Source organism: Colobus angolensis, unplaced genomic scaffold, assembly GCF_000951035.1.
Source record: "Colobus angolensis palliatus isolate OR3802 unplaced genomic scaffold, Cang.pa_1.0 Scaffold224, whole genome shotgun sequence".
NCBI lineage: Eukaryota > Metazoa > Chordata > Mammalia > Primates > Cercopithecidae > Colobus > Colobus angolensis.
Window position 1 is genome coordinate 997,648 of NW_012115422.1, and position 25,734 is coordinate 1,023,381.

Below are 25,734 nucleotides of genomic sequence, written 5' to 3' on the forward strand. Positions count from 1 at the left end.
CTCCTGACCTTGTGATTCACCCGCCTCAGGCTCCCAAAGTGCTGGGATTACAGGCGGGAGCCACCACGCCCAGCCTCACATAACTTTTATTACACTGTGTTTTTGTATTTGTTCTGTTTTGTTATTAATTTTGCTAATATTTGCCTGTTTTAATTTATGAATTAAACTTTTTTTTAGGCTAGTCAAGTAAAGAAGTGGGAGTGAAGAAGGAACAAAGGAACATATAACTGGTTGTGATCAAATTAGTTGTAAACACCACTGCACTTGAATAAGCCTATAAATTAAACTTCATCATAGGTACATGTAGGAAAAACTTAGTATACATAGGATTTGGTACTATCTCTGGTTTCCAGCATCCACTGCAAGTCTTGGAATGTATCCCCCATGGATAAGGAGGGACTACTGTACCATTTTTAAGATAGCTGCTTCCAGGTCTAGAACATAAAATGTACCTGAAAACAAGAGAGTTATCAAAGACTGCCGGGGTTATATCAAAATGATCCAAAAGTTAACTTCCTCTGGCCAAATATGGAAATATTTAAACATTCAAAACAAAAATAACTGCGACCAATTGAAACACACTGATTGTATAAAATCCACGAATTCACAGTGATATGAAAAAGAAAAAGAAAGCTAATTAATTAAACAAAAAGTCACTGGTCATCATTAGAAGTAGCTGGCTACTATAACAAAGGGTTACTGACTGGGTGGCTTAAAGCAACAGAAATTAGCCAGGCGTGGTGGCGGGCACCTGTAGTCCCAGCTACTTGGGAGGCTGAGGCAGGAAAATGTCATGAACCTGGGAGGCGGAGCTTGCAGTGAGCAGAGATGTGCCACTGCATCCAGCCTGGGCGACACAGCGAGACTCCATCTCAAAAAAAAAACACAAAAAACAAAAACAAAATAGAAATTTATTTTCTCACAATTCTGGAGGCTAGAAGTTTTAGATCAAGGCATTGACAGGGTTGGTTTCTTCTGAGGCCTCTGTCTTTGACTTGTAGATTGTCGTCTTTTCTTGTGTCTTCATATGGTCTTCCCTCTGTACCGTCTGTATCCAAATTTCCTCTTCTTATAAGGATAGCATTTATATTGGATTACAGCCCACCCTGATGACATCATTTTAACTTAGTTACATCTTTAAAGACCTGTCTACAAAAACAGGAATGGAAGGTTAGGACTTCAACATATGAATTTTAGGGACACAATGTAGTAAGGACAGGCACCAAGTATATACTTTGAAATTTTAAAATTAAAGGAGAAGAAGAAAGAATTTATCCTGCCTCTCCTGTACAAACTGTATTTTTAAATCACTAAATAGCCCTAATTGAAAAAAGAAGGGCCAGGTATGGTGGCTCACGCCTGTAATGCCAGCACTTTGGCAGGCCAAGGTGGGCAGATCACCTGAGGCATGGAGTTCGAGATCAGCCTGGCCCACATGGTCTCTACTAAAAACAGAAAAATAAGCCGGGTGTGTGGCGCGTTCCTGTAATCCCAGCTACTTGGGTGGGTGAGGGGCGAGAATGGCTTGAACCCAGGAGGCGAAGGTTGCAGTGAGCTGAGATTGCGCCATTGCACACCAGCCTGGGTGACAGAGTGAGACTCCATCTTGACAAAAAAAAAAAGAGAAAAGAAAAATGAAAAGAGAAATCCAGTTACTACATGTAAAAGGAATGGTAGACTTAGAAAACCACTATTATGTGGGTTAGGCAGTGCTTATCAATGGATGATAAAACTGTTAGAAGAAAGGTTGATAGTTCACTGTTCAATGTAAAAATTAAGCTGTTACCCCTTGAATACACCAATTTTGCAGCACTAGAAGTGGGACAGCCAGACATTATATGCCTCCTGATGTGATGCTGTATGAAGTACATTGCATCGCCAACAAGATATTCCTGCTAAAGAAGTTAAAACAGAATTCATTTGAGCCTTTAGTTCTAATTTTCAGTTTATAGGTGATACAGTAGATAGAAGGACAAGTTTAAATGACACCACACGGAAGCAACTATACAAACCCAGAGCGTAGGACAGGACTGTATTCTACATGGTAACTGACCTGATGTTTGTCAACAAGTCAATGGCATAAGAAAATAAAAAAGGAGTCAGGCGTGGTGGCTCACACCTGTAATCCCAGCACTTTGGGAGGCTGAAGTGGGCACATCGCCTGAGGTCAGGAGTTCAAGACCAGCCTGATCAACGTGGAGAAACCCCATCTCTACTAAAAATACAAAATTAGCCAGGAGAGGTGGTGCACGTCCATAATCCCAGCTACTCAGGTGGGCAGGGTGGGGGGGCACGGTGGCTGAGGCAGGAGAATTGCTTGAATCTCAGAGGCAGAGGTTGCAGTGAGCCAAGACTGCACCACTGCACTCCAGCCTCGGTGACAAAGTGAGACTCTGTCTCAAAAAAAAAAAAAAAAAAAAAAAAGAAAAGAAAAGAAAAAAGGGGGGGCCACTGTTGTTCTAGATTCAGAGAGACTTAAGAATCATGACAACAAAATGGAATGTACTGGCCTTGTTTGAATTCTGATTTCAACAAAACAACCATAAAAAGCATTTTTCAGATAATCAGGAAATCATGATGATTATCAGCTAGATGATATAAGGAGGTATTGTTAGCTTTTAGGTGCGAACATATGTAAAAAAGAAAGTCCTTATTTTTTAGAAAAATATCAAAGTATTTCAGGGTAAAACGATAGAGAAATGTCAGAAATTTGCTTTTAGAGGCCAGGTGTGGTGGCCAATAGCTGTAATCCCAGAAATTTGGAGGCCAAGGCAGGAAGATTGCTTGAGCTCAGGAGTTCAAGACCAGCCTGGGCAACATGGTGAAACCTCGTCTCTACAAAAGAAAAAAAAAAATTAGCTGTGTGTGGTAGCACACCCCTCTAGTCCCAGCTGCTAGGGTGGAAGGATTGCTTGATCTCAGGAGTTCAAAACCTCAGGATTGCTTGATCTCAGGAGTTCAAAACCACCTTGGGCAGTATAGTGAGACCCAATCTCAACAAAAAATTAAAAATCAGCCAAATATGGTGGCTCACACCTGTAGTTTCAGCTACCGGGGATACTGAGAAAGGAGGTTCACTTGAGCCTGGCAGCTTGAGGCTGCAGTGAGCTATTATCTGGTCACTATGCTACACTCGAGCCTGAGTGACAGACCAAGACCCTGTCTCAAAAAAGAAAGAAGGAAGGACAGGAAGGAAGAGAAATTTGCTAAAAGCAAATTCAAAAAGAAACTATAGAAGATAAGGAAAGGAAGGAAAGGATAAATGGAAAAAATGTGTTTTTTTTTTGTTTTGAGACGGAGTCTCACTTTATGGCCCAGGCTGGAGTGCAGTGGCACAGTCTGGCTCACTGCAACCTCTGCCTCCCAGGTTCAAGCGATTTTTTCTGCCTCAGCCGCCTGAGTAGCTGTTATTACAGGCGCCCACCATCATGCCCAGCGAATTTTTGCATTTTTAGTAGAAATTGAGTTTCATCATTTTGTCCAGACTGGTCTTGAACTCCTGACCTCAAGTGATCCACCTGCCTTGGCCTCCCAAAGTGCTGGAATTACAAGTATGAGCCACTGTGTCTGTGCCCCATGATAACTGTTGATACTGCTAGACTAGAAGTTCCCAAATGAGATCTCCTAACCAGGAGCATCAACCTTCTTTGGAAACTTGCTGGAAATGGTAATTTTTGGACCTATCCCAGGACCCACTGGATCAGAAACTCTGAGGGTAGGGCCCAGCAATCTACCTGTTAAACCCTCTAGGTGATTCTGATACACCTAAAATTTGAGAACTCCTGTGTGCTAGACAAAGGGCTTTCAAGTTTTTTAAGCATATGGAATATTTTCAGTGTGTTTGAAAACCCAATATTAAAAAAGCTTTTTTGAAAAAACAACTATTCGTGGTACGCGTGATGGCTGGAAGGAATATAAATTTTAACTACCTCCAACAGTTCATCATAGCAGCATAAAGAACCCTCAGAAGTGAATTATATGTCATGTGAATGATCTCTCAATAAAACTGTCCAAAACAGAAAGTAAAATGGTGGGTTTTTTTATGGTTCTCCATGAAGATGCCTTTCTAAGGTTTGATTTCTTTTTTTTTTCCCTGTAAGACAGAGAGGCTTCTCTTTCATTTTCTCCTTTAACAAGCATGTTGGCCAGGCATGGTGGCTCATGCCTGTAATCTCAGCACTTTGAGAGGATCACCTGAGGCAAGGAGTTGGAGACCAGTCGACCAATCTGGGCAACAGAGCAAGACCCTGTCTCTACAAAAAAAATTAAAAATTAGCTGGGCACAGTGGCATATTCCTGTAGTCCTAGCTACTCAGGAAGACTGAGACGGGAGGATTGCTTGAGCCCAGGAGTTGGAGGCTGCAGTGAGCTGCACTCCGGCCTGGATGACAGAATGAAACTGTCTCAAAACAACAACAACAAACAAACATTTATTGAACCTAATGGCCTGCCAGGTACTCTGCTCAGGGCCAGGTTAAAATGTAATTCCTTCTCTTAATGGTTCCATAGTCTAATGGGGAAAAGAAACGAAGGAATCAATGTAATAAGTCAGGCCCATAGTGGAGGTGAGTAAAATGCAATATGGCACTAAGACTGAAAATAACTGGTAGACATCCTGGAGTGGGAGATGTTTGTGCTGAGTTGTATAGACTGAGTAGAGGTTAAATGAGATGGGAAACAAGTCTTGGAGTAATGCAAGAACACGACTTACTCACAGAGTCCTCAATAAATAGCTGCATGTGACTAGGGCAGAGCACAGGGTGCATGGTAGCAGTGGACAAAGTCAAGATCCTAAATGCACTTACCTGCCAGCCTCTTCTCACCACTGTCGTCTCTACCAATGTTTCTGTTAATACACACAATTGAAGTGGACTAAAGTCCCTGCCAACTAGTAAAACAGCCCTAAGAAGAGCCAGATTATGAAATTGTGAAAGTCTAGAGCTTCCTTTAGGCCAAAGGAACAAATTTGGCCTGAAACCATTGCTCATGTTTATATGAAAATATCCTGCTAAAGAGAATGCTTAGAGATTCCTTTATATAGAATTGTTAGCTAAATATAACCACTCAATCATTTGTGAATAAATTGAAATGAGCTATCTTGGGAGAGTATAGAAATATCAGTATTCTTTAGCCACAGATTCCACCTTACATGTGGGGCTTTGAAGCAGGTGTTTGGTGCTGTTTGAAGATTTTTTTAACGTTAGTCTTCTAATCCACATTATTTTTTTAAAGTCAAAATCTCAGGAATGTTGTGCCTATCAAATGCACTTGTCTTCTGTTGCATTTTATATCTGTGCCATAAATATTAACTTTAAAGAAAGTATAATGTATTGAACAGGTTTTTGCCACATTGTCTGGCAGCATTAAACCAACCAAAGAACCTCATAAGTAACGAAAACAAAATACTTTTTCATAGAAATGTAATATAAATTTATTATCAAAATAAGCAACAAACATCTTTCTGTTATCTGAATAATACGTGCTAAAAGAAGAAAAGAAATTCAATAAAAGTCTATCAAGACTAGGAGAAAGCCAGAATTTGGCTGCATATAGAATTAGCATTGTATATAAAATAAGGATTTGCTTGTACCTAATAATATAAACAAGTTTCTTGATTAGTGCACTTTAAAAACTGTAAGTCATTTTGGAAAAAGTAAAATTGCAAGTCATGTTTTTCTCCAGCTAAACTTGAAGTTTTCCTGTTAATTATAAAGTATTGGTGAGTGTCGTGGTACACTAGAAAGAATACAGGCATTGGAGCCAATCCAGATTTGAATTCTGGTATTACTGCTGACTAGCTATGTCATTTTGATGAATTTACTTATCTCAGCCTTATTTTCCTGCTTCTACCACCATTTTCTTCACAAAGGCTTTGTGAAAATTAACAAAAGTGGTGTGTACACTGATGAGCAGGCTACCTGACATAAGATGAGAGCACCCTGCAGGTATTACTTCCCTTACCCTGTAGTCTTCTATCAACCAAATCTTAGTAGCTTGACATAATAATTTAGGCTATCTCACATTTCTGTGGGTTGTTTGAGTAGTTCTTCTGTTTCACGTGGCATCAGGTTGGTCTCTGGGATCGCTTGAAGATCCAAAATGGCCTCACTCATTTAGACTGGCATTTCGTGCTGGGCAGTGAGGGTTATTGGTGAGGACGCCTCAGTTCTCTTCTGCATATCCTCTCCATGTAGCTCAGTTATCTCACAGCATGCTGGCTGAGTTCAAAGAGCAAGCATTTGAGGAGCAATAGGAAGTAGAAGCTGCCAATTTTCTTGAAGTCTGGGTCCAGGAGACCTAGAACATCACTTTGACTATATTCTTTTGGTCAAAGTCAGCGAGATTTGAGGAAAGAGAAATAAGCACCATCTCTTGATGTGAAGAGTGGGAAATACATACAAGTAGAAATATTTGTTGGGGGATGAGAGGCAATCTTTGGAGACTAGTTACAGAGCCCACTCCCAGGCCACAACAATTCACATGTGCAAAATACACTCACCTCTCATACTGTGAAGGCATCAGCTCAAAGTCTGGGATCTTGTCACCTAAATAAGGTCCAGGAGCAGATCAGTGTCTTCAGGTATGTTATCTCAGGCGTAGCACCTTGGCTGCAAAGGCCTGTGATTTAAAAAACATCGATACTATCTGCTGCCAGGCACAGTGACTCATGCCTGTAAGATCAGCACTTTGGGAGGCCAAGGCAGGTGGATTGCTTGAACTCAGGAGTTCGAGACCTGCGTGAGCAACGTGGCGAAACCCTATCTCTAGCAAAACAAAAATACAAAAATTGGCCAGGCATAGTGGTGTGCACCTATAGTCCCAGCTACTTAGGGGACTGAGGTGGGAGGATTGCTTGAGCCCGGGAGGTCAAGGCTGTGAGCCATGTTCATGCCACTACACTGCAGCCTGGGTGACAAAGTGAGACCCTATTTCAAAAGGAAAAAATTGAAAAACAAGTCCTTGGATTTGATTTTTACTGTTTAGTATATGCAGAAATATTTTCAAACAAAAATGAAATATGATTAGATTAAAAGATGAGTTTGGCCCCATTTAAAAAACCTCAAGTCAGATAATTTAATAGCTTAGGAGTGATGAATGAGTATAAAAAGGCAAAATGAACTAGACATAGGGGCATTAAATTTCAGCAAATGCTTTATTTTTAATAGTGAAACCTATGTGTAAAATAGACCTTACTTTAATCTCTAGTAGCTTTATGCACTTTATTTTTGATGAGATATAATTTGCATAACATAAAATTTACCTTTTAAAGGTATATGACTCAGTGTTTTTTTAGTATTTTCATAAAGTTGTATAATCATTGCCACTATCTAATTCCAGAACATTTTCAACACCCCCTGAAAGAAATCCTGTACCCATTAGCAGTTGTTTCCCATTTCCCTGACCCTTGCCCCTGGAAACCACTCATCTACTTTCTATCTCTATGGATTTGCCTATACTGAATATTTTAAATAAGTAGAACCATACAGGCCGGGTGCCATGGCTCATACCTGTAATCCCAACACTTTGGGAGTCCAAAGTGGGCGGATCACTTGAGGCCAGGAGTTCAAGACCAGCCTGGACAACATGGTGAAACCCCATCCCTATTAAAAATACAAAATTTAGCTGGTTTGGTGATGCGTGCCTGTAATCCTAGCTACTCTGAAGGCTGAGGCAGGAGAATGGCTTGAACCTGGGAGGCGGAGCTCGCAGTAAGCCAAGATCGCACCACTGCACTCCAGCCTGGGCAACAGAGTGAGACTTTGTCTCAAAACGAAAACAAAAACAAAAAACAAAACCAAAAGAACCCTACACTGTGTGGCTTTTGGTATTTAGTTTCCATCGCCTAGTATATTAGTCAGGGTTCTTCAGAAAACAGAACCAATAGGATGGATGGATATAGATAAATAGATTAGATAGATGAATACATAGATAGACGATTGATTGATAGGCAGACAATTCATACCATAGGCGTCAAATGAAAAAAAAAAGATCAATACATGGAAGATATTTATTATAAGGCATTGGCTTATGCAATTATGGAGAGTGAGACGTCCCACGATCTGCCCTCTGCAATCTGGAGCCCCAGAGATGGTATCAATCCAGTTGAGAGCAGGAGAAAACATGTCCCAGCTCAAGCATTCAGGCAGCGAGAAGGAATTCCCCCTTCCTCCACCTTTTTGTTCTATTTAGGGTCCCACTGGATTGGCTGATGCTCACCCACACTGGAGAGGGCAGTCTTTTTTACTCAGTCTCCCATTTTAAATGCTAATGTCATCCAGCAACAGCTTCACAGACACATACAGAAATAATGCTTAATCTGCATACCCTATATCCTGGTCAAGTTGACCTATAAAATTAACCATCACACTGAGCATGTTTTCAAGACACGTCCATGTTTTAGCACGTATCGGTACTTTACTTCTTTTTATTGCCAAGTGATTTTCAGTTACATGGATATACCATGTTTTGTTCATTCATCCATCAGTTGATAGACAATTGGGTTGTTTTCGCTTTTTGCCTATAAGAATAATGCTATATTTTCATGTGTCTGTTGGCTGTATGAATGTCTTCTTTTGAGAAATGTCTGTTCATATCCTTTCCCCACTTTTTGATGGGGTTGTTTGTTTTTTTCTTGTATATTTGTTTGAGTTCTTTGTAGATTCTGGATATTAGCCCTTTGTCAGATGAGTAGATTGCAAAAATTTTCTCCCATTCTGTAGGTTGCCTATTCACTCTGATGGTAGTTTCTTTTGCTGTGCAGAAGCTCTTTAGTTTAATGAGATCCCATTTGTCAATTTTGGCTTTTGCTGCCGTTGCTTTTGGTGTTTTAGACATGAAGTCCTTGCCCATGCCTATGTCCTGAATGGTACTACCTAGATTTAATGCTCATCATCACTCGCCATCAGAGAAATGCAAATCAAAACCACAATGAGATACCATCTCACACCTGTTAGAATGGCCATCATTAAAAAATCAGGAAACAACAGGTGTTGGAGAGGATGTGGAGAAATAGGAACACTTTTACACTGTTGGTGGGATTGTAAACTAGTTCAACCATTATGGAAAACAGTATGGCGATTCCTCAAGGATCTAGAACTAGATGTACCATATGACCCAGCCATCCCACTACTGGGTATATACCCAAAGGATTATAAATTATTCTACTACAAAGACACATGCACACGTATGTTTATTGTGGCACTATTCACAATAGCAAAGACTTGGAATCAACCCAAATGTCCATCTGTGACAGACTGGATTAAGAAAATGTGGCACATATACACCATGGAATACTATGCAGCCATAAAAAAGGATGAGTTTGCGTCCTTTGTAGGGACATGGATGCAGCTGGAAACCATCATTCTTAGCAAACTATCACAAGAAGAGAAAACCAAACACCGTATGTTCTCACTCATAGGTGGGAACTGAACAATGAGATCACTTGGACTCGGGAAGGGGAACATCACACACTGGGGCTTATCATGGGGAGGAGGGGAGGGGGGAGGGATTGCATTGGGGAGTTAGACCTGATATAAATGATGAATTGATGGGTGCTGACGAGTTGATGGGTGCAGCACACCAACATGGCACAAGTATACATATGTAACAAACCTGCACATTATGCACATGTACCCTAGAACTTAAAGTATAATAAAAAAAAAAAGAATAATGCTATAAACATTAATTTATGTTTTTATTTACTTTAAGGATTCCTACAGAATATTTTAAATAAGATTAATATTTGTTTCTGCTTTTAGTTTAGTTTTTTTTTCTTTCTCTTTTGGTTTTACTTTAAGATCGTAGACAATATTTTAGAAAAGGAAGCTGTCTAAAGAAAAACCGATTTCTGGAGAGAGAAATTGGGGCTACAATGAATACTTAGATGAAGTGTAGAGTGTGAAGTTAGAAATTACAGGTCCACTCTACTAATCGAACTCATAACCCCAGGAGGATGACAAGAACATAAAAGAGAATTCAAGCTGTTTTTCAGAGGTGGGGGGGGCGGGGATTTATATAACAAAACTTAAATAAAATAAAAGTTCTCTTGTTTCAAGATTTATGGGAAGTATAAACCAAATAAAATTGCCTTGTTATGAAGATTTGGGCAAAGAATTCTTTTCCAGCTAGTTATTTAACATAGCAACAGGCAGAGTGCTTGCCTCCCCATCCTGTTTCTTGTTCTGAGAGTGTTTTGTTTTTACATGTAATTGACGGTCCCCAGATGTACTTGCTTTTCAGAGCTTCATCTTCTCACTTTCATCTTCCCTAGGAAACAGAGGTTTCCAATATTTCCTTAAGCCTAAAGTTAAAAAGGACCAAACAACAGAGCCATGTTGATAGAACTTTTATGAAATGTTTTCTTTAGGTCTAATATAAATTTCTCTTACGTAATCTGCACACAGCTCCTCTCATTTAATACTGACTTTAAGACCTTGTCACTGCCTGAAACTGCTCTTCCTCTGAAATCTTTCAGCAGACACCTCACTTTTTCACCACCACTGCCTAGGCATCTTTATTCCATGTCTATCCTGTCATGAAACCTGCTCTTCAGCCTCATCTCTACCCCTAGCATCTTAGATGTTCAGACTTCTAGCCCTCTCTTGCTTCCTTTCCTTCCCCTCATGCCTGGATCCCAAATCATCAGCCACGCTCTCCCCAGCCCCCTCAATTCCCTCAGCCCAGGATTTTGGCCCCCTCGATCCTGTCAGCTGTGCAAACAGAAATCAACCCAGTTCAATTTCTTGGGTCTAGGACTGCTGTCCTCTGGCCTCTTCGCATCCTTAAGAGAATCTTACCTCTGCTGGGGTTTCAGTGTGGCTCAGAAATGGTTATTTTCCCTTTCTATTCACAGTGACTACTCCAAACATTTGCTATTCTCTTCAGTCCCAGATTACCATTCACGCAGGAGAAGAAAAAGCAACAAAATAGAGGCCATCAGCCTGGGATTTTAAGATTCTCACCCAACTACAAACCTATTTGACTCTTTCCTCATCCTCACTTTTTTTTCTCCTTTCTTCATTGTTCTCTTTCTCTGTGCCTTTTGTGCCGCTTTGCTTTCCTTCAGGACGTTATTCTGTCAACTTCCTCATTTATAGTCTCAGGTACTTCCACACCATTTCCTCCCCTACAGTGTCTGCATGTCATCCTAAAAACCCTCTCCTTCTAGCTTACCCTGCCTCTCCAGATTCACCTTTAACGTCTTAGTTTCTCTGCCTTTAAACACTTTTCCTTGCTACAATCCAGTCCCTACAATGCCGACAGAGCATTCAAAATTTGGTTGCGTTATTTCCATAATTTCAATTTTTCTATGGCTTCTCATAGTCTTCAGGATAAAGTCCAAACTCCTTAGCTTGGCAGGTAAGACCCTTAATCCTATGAGCCCCATCCACCTGTCCAGCCCCATCTCTCTTCCCTCTTCCAGGAGTGCATTATGTTTCCGCTACAGCAAACACTCAGTCATCATCATGTGCTTTCAGTCTTCATGCCCCTGCCTACAATGCTCTGTTATGGGCTGAATTAGGTTGAATTGTGTTCAAAATTCGTATGTTGAAATTCTAGCCTCCCAACCCCCATACCTTGTAATGTGGCTGTATTTGGAGACAGGGTAAAGATGTAATTAAGGTAAAATGAGGTCATACAGGTTGTTCAAGCCAATATGACTGGTGTTCTTATAAGAAGAGGAGATTAAGACACAGACAAAAAAGGATGACCATGTGAAGACAGAAGGAGAAGCTGGCCATCTACAAGCCAGGACACAGGCCTCAGAAGAAACCAACTCTGCTGTCACCTTGATCTTAGACTCCTAACTTCCAGAACTGTAAGGAAATAAACTTCTGTTGTTTAAGCCACCCAGTCTGTGGCACTTTGTTATTGCACCTCTAGCAAACAAATATATTCCCTGTGCACTCCTCCAGAATCTTCTTTTAAATACCTATTATATAGGCCACTTACTCCTTTCTTCAAACTTTGTGAAGGGCCAGCTAACACATGGCCCTCCGATCTGGAGCTGGATTTTTCCGGAGGTCCTGCACGAACGATAGGTACCATTACATTATCACCATGATCTGTTGTCAGTGTTCTGTATGCCTCAGTTGCTTTTTAACCCAGAAGCAGTTAAAGGCAGTATGTGTGCTACTGCTATGATCAGACTTTTTCTCTGGACACTGACTATCTAGGAGCATATATTTCTTTTTCTGATAGAGACATCAGTAGCCTTAGAAACTATCAAAATGTCATTCACATCCATATGAAATTTTCTCTGTATCTTTCATTAGACCCACAACTTGATGTGATCTGAAAACATGTCATACAAATGTTCATTAAAGAAGTTTCAGTTGACCGTAACTGAAAGTTAAGGTATAATTAATAACATGTATGTTATTTACCATGTATTATTTACCATGTATAATTAATAACATGTTTATAATTCTTAAACTGAGCTTTTCAGATCTAACTTGTAGCCTTTACACCTCCTGAGTGCATTGTTGAGCCTAGTGATTAAGGACTTGGGGGGAATTTTACATAAGAAAACAGGTAGTTATAGAGTGTTGCTTTTATAAAGACACCCCAAAATAAAGAGTTACAACCTTTGTTGGACCAGCTGGAGTTCTTAAAAGATTGCAAAAGGCATCTTCCTTTAAAGATAGCACTTTCTGCAGTAACGATGGAGACAGAATCTGGCTGCATGCTATCTGAGGTCAGAGGAGTAAAGAGAAAGGAGCGGTGACATGTGTCTGTAGCCTCACTCATTAGAGCTGGAAAGAGCATCCTAGGCAGACATACAACAAAAGAGACTACAGGAAGATCATCTCTATCATGATGAAGGCATTGGGAGAACCGTGTGCTTGCTATACAGTTTGAGGTTGAAATCATCTCACTAAAGCTTTGCTTCAAGCACTTTTCAGGATGATTGTATGGCTATCCAGCTTTCTTGTGACTCGATTCTTACATTTTAAAGGAAATGAAGAATTTGGTACACACTTCAACTGTAGAATTTAAAGGTAGAAATTCCATTTTGCAGATAGAACATAACACCTCCAAAAAATCTAGTCTTTAAAAACAAACAAAAGACAGCTCAGGGAATTATGGAGGAAGAATTGCCACGGAAAATAATACATGAGAGACTATAGAGCGTCATTTTCATTGCCACAAAATACTCGGGAGCAGTAAAGGAAGACAGTCCCATTTCTTGGCCTGTGCCTTCCTCACTTATTGCTTGAGTCACTGTCCTCTCCAGTTTCCAGCAAAAACTTCCGCACTTATTGCATAAGTCACTGTCCTACTCAGTTTCTAGCAAAAAATCAGTCTAAATCCAATCTGGATTTTTTACTAACTCTGCTGCCTTGTCTGTTTCTGACTTTGCATTATCTATCTTCCATCCTATATAAATTGCAGTATCTTATTCATGTGGAGGAGGAGAGTGACTTAAGCAATGGGAAAAGTCATGGTCGATGTAATGGGACAGCTGCCCTTTGTTCTCCAGGGCTTTTTTATAGCAGTGGAAATGAGATTAGGGGCCATGCTTCTTCTTCCTTTGTGGTAATCAATGTCAGATTTCTCTCTTTCTTGTCCTCTTTTCCTCTCACTTACGAGCCGAGATCGTGCCACTGCACTCCAGCCTGGGTGGCAGAGTGAAACTCCGTCTCAACAAAATAAATAAATAAAAATCAAGTTTAAATTTTTAGGTGTGAAGAAAGAAGGAGATCTGGGGCAAAGTAACCAAACTGCAGTACTCCTCACCAACTCTTTATGTGATCATATGTTCTGTACATTTTTCCATCCTGTTGGTAACTTTATGTTATATCTGTGGGAAACACTCTGGACTCAGAATCTGGATTTAAAGTTTAAATTTAGGCTGGGCACGGTGGCTCACTCGTGTAATTCCAGCACTTTGGGAAGCGAGACAGGCAGATCACCTGAGGTCAGGAGTTCGAGACCAGCCTGGCCAATAAGGTGAAACCCCATTGGTGTGCCAGGTGTGTTGGCACTTGCCTGTAATCCCAGCTACTCGGGAGGCTGAGGCAAGAGAATGGCTTGAACCCGGGAGGCAGAGGTTGCAGTGAGCCGAGATCGTGCCACTGCACTCCTGCCTGGGCGACAGAGTAAGACTCCGTCTCAAAAAAAAAAGTTTAAATGTATTGGCCTCCACTCTTCCATCCTCCTAACTGTCCCAATTGCTGCACTGCTGTGTGTTGCACAGTCTCATAGGCAATAACTCATTTTGTTATTGTGACCTTCAAACAAAGTGATGTATTGAAAGCTCTCTATAAACTCACTTGTTATACAAATATTAGGCCAGGTGTGGTGGCTCACACCTGTAATCCCAGTGCTTTGGAAGGCCGAGGAGAGTAGATCGCTTGAGCCCAGGGGCTTGAGCCCAGCCCTGGTAACATAGTGAGACCTTGTCTCTACAAAAAATACAAGAATTAGCCAGACACCGGAAGCTGAGGCAGGAGTTCGAGGTTACAGTGAGCTGTGATTGCTCCATTGCACTCCAGCCTGGATGACAGAGCAAGACCCTATCTCAAAAAAATCAACATTAGTAGTCATTTTTATTGTTATTGTTCTAACATGTCAGACACACTGGAAACAGCGCCCTGTAATTCATTTGTTTCTTCACGTATTCATTTATTCATCAACAAATTGTTGACCTTAGAGATACAGAGGTAAATAAATATGTTTTATAATAATAGCTACCATTTCTTCACTTTTACTTTGTGCAAAAAACAGTATAAATACTTTACATAATTTATTTTATTTAATTCTCACAAAAACTCCGTGGGTAGGTATTATTCCTACTTGCAGATGAGGAACCTGTGGCTCCCATATAACCCAAGATCTCATAACTTTTAAATGGCAGAAATGGTTCTCAACTAGTCCTTTTTCAAAAATTGTGGTAATATATGCATAACATAAAATTTACAGTTTTAGCCATTTGTAAGGGTACAAATTAGTGGCATTACACATGTTCACATTGTGCAACCATCACCACTGTCCATCTCCACAACTTTTCCATGATCTCAAATCGAAACTCTATACATGTTAAGCAATAACTCCTCATTTTCCCTTTTCCCTACCCCCTGGTAACAACTATCCCGCTTTCTGTCTGCTTTCTGTCTCTATGAGTTTGACTATTCTGTGTATCTCGTGTAAGTACAATCACATAATACATGTCCTTTTGTGTCTGGCTTATTTCACTTGGCATAATGTTTTCAAGGTTCATCTGTGTTGTAGCATCAGAATTGCACTCTTTTTCAAGGCTGAATAATATGTCGTTGAATGTATATGCCATATTTTGTTTATCTATTTATCCTTTGATGGACATTTAACCCAGGTCTTTTGAATGACAAACCTCTTAGCCACTAAACCAAGCCTAATTGTTATTCTAATTGCTATTATGCTGATGGATTAAAGCTAAATTGGTGCCCTCAGAATTTTACTCTGGGTGATTCTGGGAATCATTTAATTTCCTTCTCATGGTTGGACATTAAATTTAATAGGGGCCAAGCATGGTGGCGTGTACCCATCCATAGTCCTAGCTACTCAAGAGGCTGAGGCAGGAGGATCACTTCAGCCGGGAGTTTGAGGCTGTAGTGAGCTATGATTGCAACATTCCACTGCAACCTGGGGGACAGAGCAAGACCTTATCTCTAATAAATGAATGAAAGAATAAAACAGGATTTCTAGTCTAATATTATAATGCAAACTCAGATTGTCAAGGACAGTAGGAAAAGAATACCTGGCAGAATTGTATCATTCTAAAATCAGAGTTTACTTTGGAGAATTACTTTTCTTATTTCGAAGTTAAAATCTATAAATCTATTAGCATATTGGCAATTGGTTCTGATAACCAATTCTTTTTTTTTTTTTTTTTTTTTTTTTTTTTTTTGAGACAGAGTCTCACTATGTCACCCAGGCTGGAGTGCAGTGGTGTGATCTTGGCTCACTGCAAGCTCCGCCTCCCAGGTTCACACCATTCTCCTGCCTCAGCCTCCCAAGTAACTGGGACTACAGGCACCCGCCACCATGCCCGGCTAATTTTTTGTATTTTTAGTAGAGACGAGGTTTCACCGTGTTAGCCGGGATGGTCTCAATCTCCTGACCTCCTCAGATCACCAATTCTAATTGTATACAGTAAGAAAATGTTTCATGTTCAAAAAAAGATAATCTAATGATAATATCTGAATTTAGCCTAATGGGAATTTACCAAGGGGGAGGGTGATCTTGACCAAATTCTCACCTCTTGTGTTTATCTATCCATAGGAAATCCTAACCCTGATGACATTCCAATTATGATTTGGAAGACTTCTGACAATGTCATCTGGCAATTACATGTTTGATCTTCAGAAATTGGATATTTATTTATTTATTTATTTTGAGATCAAGTCTCACTCTGTCACCCTGGCTGGAGTGCAGTGGTGCCATCTTGGCTCACTGTAACCTCCACCTCCCAGGTTCAAGCGATTCTCCTGCTTCAGCCTCCAGAGTAGCTGGGACTACAGGCGTGCACAACCACGCCCAGCTCATTTTTTTGTAATTTCAGTAGAGACGGGGTTTCGCCATGTTGGCCAGGCTGGTCTCAAACTCCTGACCTCAGGTAATCCACCCACCTTGGCCTCCCAAAGTGCTGGGATTACAAGCATGAGCCACCGTGCCCAGCAGATCTTTTTGTTGAGGTATAAATGACATACGATGAACTATATTTAAAATGTGCAACTCGATAAGTATACACACATTCATTGTTTTGCATATGGATATATGAGTTCCAGCACCACTTGTTGGAAAGATTATCTTGAATTACCTTTATACTTTTGTCAAAAAATCTGTTGTCCATATAGTGTGGGCCTATATATCTTAACTCTTTTCTATTTCGTTTGTCTATATTTGTGCCAGTATGCCTGAACGTATATCTCAAAATACACTCAAATAATTGTCTTGGTTACTGAAGCTTTATAAAGCCTTGAAATCAGATAGCATAACTCTTTCAACTTTGTTCTTTTCTGGTTGTTTTGGCTATTCTAGTTCTTTTGCATTTTCATGCAAATTTTAGTATCAGTTTGTCAATTTCTACAAAACAGCCTGCAGAGTTTTTTTTTATTGTGATTGCATTGAATCTATAGATCAACTGGGGAGAACTGACATCTTAGCAATGTTGCATTTCCAACTCCATGAGCAAAGTATAACTTTTCTTTATTTAGATCTTCTTTAATTCCTTTCAACAGTGTTATGTCATTTTTAGTGTACTTGTTTTGTGGGTCTTTAGACAAAAACATAGTTTTGATGCTATTATAAATGCTTCTTTTTCTTAAAAAGTCAGATCTTTAAATTGTATTAAGTCATCTTTAACTATAGAATATTTGAGTATATAAGAGTATGGCTGTGGCTGGGGACGGTGGCTCACGCCTGTAATCCCAGTACTTTGGGAGGCCGAGGCAGGTGGATCACTTGAGGTCGAGAGTTCGAGACCAGCCTGGCCAACATGGTGAAAACCCATCTCTACTAAAAATACAAAAATTAGCCGGGCATTGTGGTGCGTGCCTGTAATCCCAGCTACTCAGGAGGCTGAGGCGGGAGAATCACTTGAACCTGGGAGGCAGGGGTTGCAGTGAGCTGAGATTGTGCCACTGCACTCCAGCCTAGATGACAGAGCGGGACTCTATCACACACACACACACAGAAAAACAGAAAAAAAAAAAAGAATATGGCTGTATGTTGTGGGTGTGGATGTGTTATGTGTTTTAATGTCAGGAATCTGTAAAAGTTTCCATACTTCTGGTTTTTTTTTTTTTTTTTTTCAAGATGGGGTCTGGCTCTGCCGCCCAGGCTGGAGTACAGTGGTGCAATCGTGGCTCACTACAACCTCTGCCTCCTAGGCTCAAGCGATCCTCCTCCCTTCTGAGCCTTCTGAGTAGCTGGGGCTACAGGCACATACCACCATGCCTGGCTAATTGTTGTGTGTGTGTATGTGTGTGTGTGTATTTTGTGTGTGTATGTATTTTGTGTGTGTGTGTATGTATGTGAAGACAGGGTCTCACCATGTTGCCCAGACTGGTTTTAAACTCCTGAGCTCAAGTAATCCGACCGCCTCAGCCTCCCAAAGTGCTGGGATTACAGACGTGAGCCACCATACCCAGCCTGGTTTTGTTTGTTAGGGCTAAGAAGTAGAATAAATAGTTTTGGTGGAAAGGCTTCATCCAAATGGCTAAGCATTCAGACCTTATTTATAGTTATACCTTCCCAAGTATAAAGAAAACTTAATTCTCTTTGCTGTCTCTCTCTCTCCTTTTTTTTTTTTTTTTTTTTTTTTGAGACAGGGTCTTGCTCTGTCACCCAGGTTGGAGTGCAATGGCATGATCATAGCCCACAGCAGCTGACAACTTGTGAGCTCGTTACCCTCTTGACTTATCCTTTCAAGTAGCTGGGACTACAGGCACACCACCATGCCCGTCTAAGAAGAAAAAGTTCTCCTTATGTTACTTAGGCTGGTCTTGACTTCCTGGACTCAAACGATCCTCCCATCTTGGCCTCCCAAAGTATTAGGATTATAGGTGTGTGCCACCAATGTACCTGGCCTTCTTTCTTTTTCTAACTAAGAAACTCATGAACAATATATGTATATTTCAGTGGGAATTTTGGAGCCAACTTCTATTTTCTATTTTTCGGTTGAATAAAAACATTTCCAGATTTCCATCCCAATCCTGGAAGGTGCTTAACAAATATTTGTTTTGAAGGAATGTATCATTAGCACATGAAGTGCAAAGGCTCTCTGGGAAGATGCTTTCTGCAATTGGAGGAGTCAAGTTCTTTTATCAAAGCTCTGCCTGGGTTTTATAATTTCACACAATTTAGTTGTACTCACTATTTGGTATTTCAAAGAACCTTTAAAATGAGAGACACTTGAAGATGCTTAAATTTTGACGGAAAGGAGCCAGTAGAGAGGGATTAAAGTTAAGAAAAGGAAAAAGCAGTAACAGTTCAAGTTCTCTGAGAAAACAGAGGAGAATGGAATCCAGGGTACCGATGGAGGGGTTGGCATTACATGGGAGGGGAGTGAAGTTGAAGAAACGAGGGTTATAGATGCAGTGTAGGCTGTAAGTGTGTTGCCAAAACATTGATAGACCCAGACTAATGGCGCCTCCTTTCTCTGAGAATGAGGAATGGGGTGGTAACGCAGGAGAACAGGAAAGTTCTGTAGGGAGAGTCCAGTAGAGAAAAATAGCATCATATTCTACACTATTAATGAGAGGTTTATGTTTAGACGACAAAATCATTCTGTTTTCTTCTCCCCACCGCTATCCAAAACCTTTGCCAAGATGTTGGCCAGAGCTAAAGTCATCTGAAGCTTGCCTGGAGCTAGAGGATGGCTCATTCATACGGTTCTTGACAGAAGGTCTCACTTACTCCTGTGGGAGGTTTCAGTTCCTCACCCAGGAGGGCCTCTCCATAGAACTGCTTGAGTGTCCTCACAAGATGGCAACTGCTTTCCCCAGAGTCAGTGTTTCAAGGGAGAGCAAGGATGAAGACACAGTGACTTTTATGACCCAGTCTCTAACAGCAGGACCCATAATTTTCATCATATGCTATTTGTCATTAAGTCCAGCAAGCTATCAAGGAGAGGGGAATTAAATGCCACCTCCTAAAGGGAAGAATTCCAAAGAATCTGTGAAGATATTTTAATATCACCACAGAACTAATATTATTTCCTTACGGTAGTACAGAGAGCAAAGCTTTGTAAAAGGACTTCTAGTGGCCAGGCGTGGTGGCTCATGCCTGTAATCCCAGCACTTTGGGAGGCCGAGGTGGGCGGATGACCTGAGGTCAGGAGTTCGAGACCAGCCTGGCCAACATGGTGAAGCCCTGTATCCACTCAAAATACAAAAATTAGCCGGGCGTGGTGGTGGGCACCTGTAATCCCAGCTACTCAGGAGGCTGAGACAGGAGAATCGCTTGAACCCTGGAGGTGAAGGTTGCAGTGAGCTGAGATCGCGCCACTGCACTCCAGCCTGGGCAACAAGAGCAAAACTGTCTCAAAAAAAAGGACTCCCTCATTTAAGTTCCTCAGAAATGCCCATAACTTCCCACCTATATTTTCTGGGGAAGATAGTGAAGAAACTGGCTTTACAGGGGCTGTTTTGTGCCACACATGACTTGCTTTTCTACTTGTGAATGGGGAGTAATCCTCACTATGCTCCTCCTTCCCCTCCAAAAAGGCTGTGGCTCAGCTAGTGATTAAAATAGCTCAACAACCTGCAATCATAAATGTTGTAGAGCTATAGGAAGAGAGAAAAAGCTTGAAGTGGGTGTTATTTTCTCCCTCTGTGGTATACATAGCAATGGAAATGCCAAGAGGAATTACCAGAAGACATTGCTGCATGGCTCCAGGACCTGTCCAACCAGAGGCCAGCACTCCATAGCCCCACAGCCAATGGGCATTCATGTTTTAATAAAAACACCTTCATTTTATAAAACTTTGGACTGTAGCATCCCTTTAAGTAGCCAGAACTATTCACATATTTAAACTATTTATTTTAAAATTTGATTTATAGGGATACATGAGAGAGATATCGGCAGAAATCTAGGAGCCCATCAAAGTTATACAGCTTCCTACAGCATCTGGTTTATAAGCAGCAAGTAGTTTAAGTAGTGAAAGCATTGGGCTGATTCCAGGGCTGCCTTAGCTGACAATCTGAAGGGAAATTGAGTGCAGTACAAGATGGAGTCAAATTCTGATCTTTCTTCGAATGCCTATTGTCTATTTTATCAAAGACATTCGGTATTGACAGTGCAGGCTCTTGAGTCTCAATAAAATCTATTATTCACTTTCTTCTACCTCATCTGCAGACTGTTGACATTTTCTTTTATTTCAACCCTGATGTTTTTCTTTTACATGGGAGATTTTAGCACTGATGTTGTAATTGCTTATCACACAGCTGGCCCCGTTACGATGTTCTCATGAATGTCCCTTCATTTTCCTGATGGTCCTGTGATCCAATCTACAATCCATTTAAAAACAAAACATTTCATGTGCCATTTTATGCGGTGACTCTTTTGGAGTTCCATTTCAGCTTCATTAATATTGATGCGGTCTGTCTCCTTGCTTATTTCAGAAGATTCTTTTAAATTAATCTTCAGAATTTGCTGTGATTTGTTGCTGTTTTGTGCGTCAGCCCCAGTACAGCTTGTCTCTCGTTAATTTTGTTTTTCTTTATTTTTATGCGTCTGCTATGACTGTTCTCCTACTTGTACTACTGATGTGTGTCAGGTCCTTTATGGAATCCTGGTTTCGTCTCTGTCTTTCACGGTGATTTTCCATCATTAGGGACCTCTTGAATAAAAATGTAGCCCTTGTTTCTGACAGAGTCCATGTTCCTTTTCTTTTCTTTCTGTGTGATTTTCCATCATTATGGTTCTTAAATTTCTTGAATAGTGATATATACATGAACAAATGGACAGAGCAGTAATGGCTTCATCAGTGTTTTCTAAAATGTATCTGCAGCTTTGAGAGCACACAGTGCCACATTAGAATCTACTATGTATGTAAAAGAATTTTAAAGATAGATTTTGTGGTCTGTTGGTGACAGTGCTATGGTGCATTAATAATTCACATTCTTGCTTACAGCATCTGCTTGTTAGAATGCCAGTTCCATGGCAGCCAGATTGGAGATTAGCCTTAGGTCTGAAAGTCTTTGAGGAAAATAGGTACAACACTATCTCTGCTTTTCTTTCTATAACATTTTCAAAGGTAGCCAATATTTCCTTGACCAAGAGTGCTAAACTGGCAATTGTACTAATTTCAAAAAATGAGGTAGATGAAGTCAGACTTTGCTAATTTGAGATATTTTGTCTGTTGGGTCAATTAATTTCATTGACCACTTCTGAATAAAATAACTTCCTACCTTCAGTTACAAAGAGGCAAGGGAATATTATAAATGATAGAAGAACAGGATTTAGATCTAACAACTACTATTGACTAAATCCAAGTCAATAAATGCAATGAAATAAGAGGGTAAAGCTCAAGTATTGGCTGTCCAATCATTGTTATAAAAATGAGAAGAGAAAGTAATACTAAAATAAGACATGTAAAATACGCTTTTCACCATTGGTTAAATATGCTTGCTTTATGTTCAGAAAGCCAATTACCAAGTGAAGAATTCAGACTCAGCTCAAGCAGTTTGCTCTTTGAAAATGCCCTGTTTAAACTATAAAAACCTATAGCCAGCAGGTCATTCAGAGAGTTATACAAATCTATGATGCTCAAGTGATTACAAATTAAGTGAAAAAGATTTAGTGGTTTCCCTTAGATGAAAACCAGTGTAACTTGGACTTGAACCTAGAAACCAGAAAATTCTGAATCTTCAGTTTTATTGTTAATACTGTATTTCATTACAATTATATTAGTTCTTTTATCAATACTTTTCATATTTTAAATAGAAGCAAAAATACAAAAAATTAGCCAGGCATGTAGCCCCAGCTACTCAGGAGGCTGAGGCAGGAGAATCGTGTGAACCCTGGAGGCAGAGCTTGCAGTGAGCCGAGATCACACCACTGCACTCCAGCATCGGTGACAGTGCGAGACTCTGTCTCAAAAAAAAAAAAGAAGAAGAAGCAGCAGCAAAAATGCCTAGAAAACAAATAGATGTTCAAATGCAAAATAACAAGTTGGATCCTTGTCTTACAAGACATAAAACAATTAATTCAAAATGAATCGAAGACCTAACTGTAAGAGCTGACACTATAAAAGTCTTAGAAGAAAACATAAAGTAAATCTTCATGATCTTGGGTTAGGCAATGATTTCTTAGCTATGACCCATAAAGTATCAGCAACAAGAAAAAGTAGATAAATTAGACCTCAACAAAATTAAAAACAATTACGTTTCAAAGGACATCATCAAGAAAGTGAAAAGACAAACCAAACAAATAGAAGAAAGTATTTACAAACCATATACGTGATAAAGGTCTAGTATTTCGAATATATAAAGAACTCTCACGGCTCAGTAATCAAAAGACAGCCCAATTTTTTTTTCTTTTTTATTTTCTTGAGACGGAATTTCACTCTTAATGCCCAGGCTGGAGTGCAATGGCGCGATCTCGGCTCACTGCAACCTCCGCCTCCCAAGTTCAAGCAATTCTCCTGCCTCAGCCTCCCGAGTAGCTAGAATTACAAGCATGTGCCACCAACCCTGGCTAATTTTGTATTTTTAGTAGAGACGGGCTATCTCCATGTTGATCAGGCTGGTCTCGAACTCCCAACCTCAGGTGATCTGCCCACCTTGGCCTCCCAAAGTGCTGGGATTACAGGCATGAGCCACCACACCCAGCCAACAGCCGCTGGACAGAGGAATGGACAGAAGAATCAATAAACTTTTCTCCAAAAAAAATATACAAAAGGGCAAAAAGCACATAAATGATGTTTAACTTTAATCGTTAGGGAACTTCAAATCAAAACCACAATGAGACACCACTTCACAACTACAAGGATGGCTATAATAAAAAAGATGGACAATAACAAGTGCTGACAAGGATGTGAAGAAATTGGATATTTCATACATTGGTGGTGGCAATGTAAAATAATATGACTATTTTGAAAAACACTGGCAATTTCAAACAGTTAAACATAGAACTACCATATAAGCCAGCAATTTCACTTTTAGGTAGATACCTAAACTAATTAAAATATATCTTCACACAAAAACTTGTACCTTGAATGCTTACTTGAAGTAAGCATATTAATAACTTTTTTTGAGAATTCTTAAATTATGTGATAAATCAGACATAAGGAATCAGAAAGTGGTGAATAGTCTCAGTTCATAGTCCTCCTTTGAAGTTCCCAGGAATGCTCTCAATTCAGTGCTGCAATTCCTTTCTTCCTGCTCCCAACAGACAAGGCCATCAAATTAGCAGAACAATTTCTGGTGAGCAGCTGAATTCTAGGGCTACCATCTGGGCTTCTGGCTCTTGGCACAAGGTGACAGATTCCTGATGGAGATGCCTCCAATGATCCTAACAGCTCCTCATTGTGGTAGCCTCCATTACTATAGTCCACTGCTAAGTCTGAAGGCCTGAAAATGGGTCTCATACAGCACTCTTCATGTTACCACCCTTTTTTTCACCATTATAACTTAAGGGTCACCTTCCCACGGATGCAGATTTGCTCCTTATATGGGGAGGGTCTGAACAGTAAAGTGATTTACATGATACTGATCCTTTCATCTACTGCAAAATAGGCTGCAGAAGGCCAGCAGCAGACAAATTGCAGTTCTGTGTGGCACTTCAAAGGGGACAGGATAGTTGGGTGCAACTTCCAGAAATTCATCCAAATTAATATGTAGTATTCACCAATCTTCAAATGGATCTTCTAGAATCAAATGCCTCCTGGATATTATCTTTGTGACAGCAGAAATAGAGAACTTGCAGGGAGCAATATATATTCATTATCCTTTAAAAGAAAAAGTCTGCTGGGATAGGAAGGACTGTGGAACAGCTGTTTTCTCCCCAGTTTTACACATAAAAGAATTCTATATGTAAAACACCTGTAGAGCATGGGTTATCTAGTATGTCTACTATAGATCCACTATCCAGCGTATTGTTTATCCTATCATGAGCCTGAGCAAACACTTACAACATATGAAACCTACCATCTGTAGACCTGGAATCTGGCCACCACTGGAAACATTTGGTACCTCTGAAAATACTGCCTTTTATTCTTTGATATTGCCTATGCAAGAGTGAATTAATTCTCCCCAACCAATAGAATGAAGTCAGATTAGGAACAGGTTCAAGTTGGTGTATCTAGTTTATAGAAATTTCCAGGCCACAATAATTTTTTTTTAATGGGGTCTCATTCTGTCGCCCAGGCTGGAGTACAGTGACATGATCTCAGTTCACTGCAACCTCCATCTCCCAGACTTAAGCAATCCTCCCACCTCAGCTTCTTGAGTATTTGGGACCACAGGTGCACATTACCACACCTGGCTAATTTTTTGTATTTTTGGTTGAGATGGGATTTTGCCATGTTTCCCAGGCTGGTCTCGAATTTCTGAGCTCAGGAGGTCCACCTGCTTCGGCTTCCCAAAGTGCTAGGATTACAGGCATGAGCCGCTGCGTCCATCTAAGAAAGACTTTTTAAACTTCTTAAACATGCAAGTAATTTTACCTGGACCAAGCAAGAATACTTAACCCAGAAACTAAAGTATCTAATGAAAAAGGACAGAGAGAAAGATTACCCATCCTTCCCCAAGGAGGCAGACTTGAGCTCATTTATCCCGAGTGAAGAGAAAGTACCCCAAAAAAGCAAAATGTCTATTTGGAGCAGAAGTCCTATCATGGTACAAAAGCAAGGAAAATAAAAACTTTCATGTCTTTAATCACAGTGACACCTGCCCACAAAATATTGTGATCTAATAAGTTGCTCAGAGTCTGGCTAAAGTATCAACTCCTTCTCTCTGGAGAAAGGGGCAGGAGATTTCCCTTGCCCTTTTAAGAGTTTGGAGGCCAGGAACGGTGGCTCATACCTGTAAACCCAGAACTTTGGGAAGCTGAGGTAGCCCGACCACTTGAGGCCAGGAGTTCGAGGCCAGCCTGGCCAACATGGAGAAACCCCGTCTCTGCTAAAACACACACACACACACACACACACACACAAAGCTGGGCGTGGTGGTGTGTGCCTGTAATACCAGCTACTTGGGAGGCTGAGACACAAGAATCATTTGAGCCTAGGAGGCAGAGGTTGCAGTG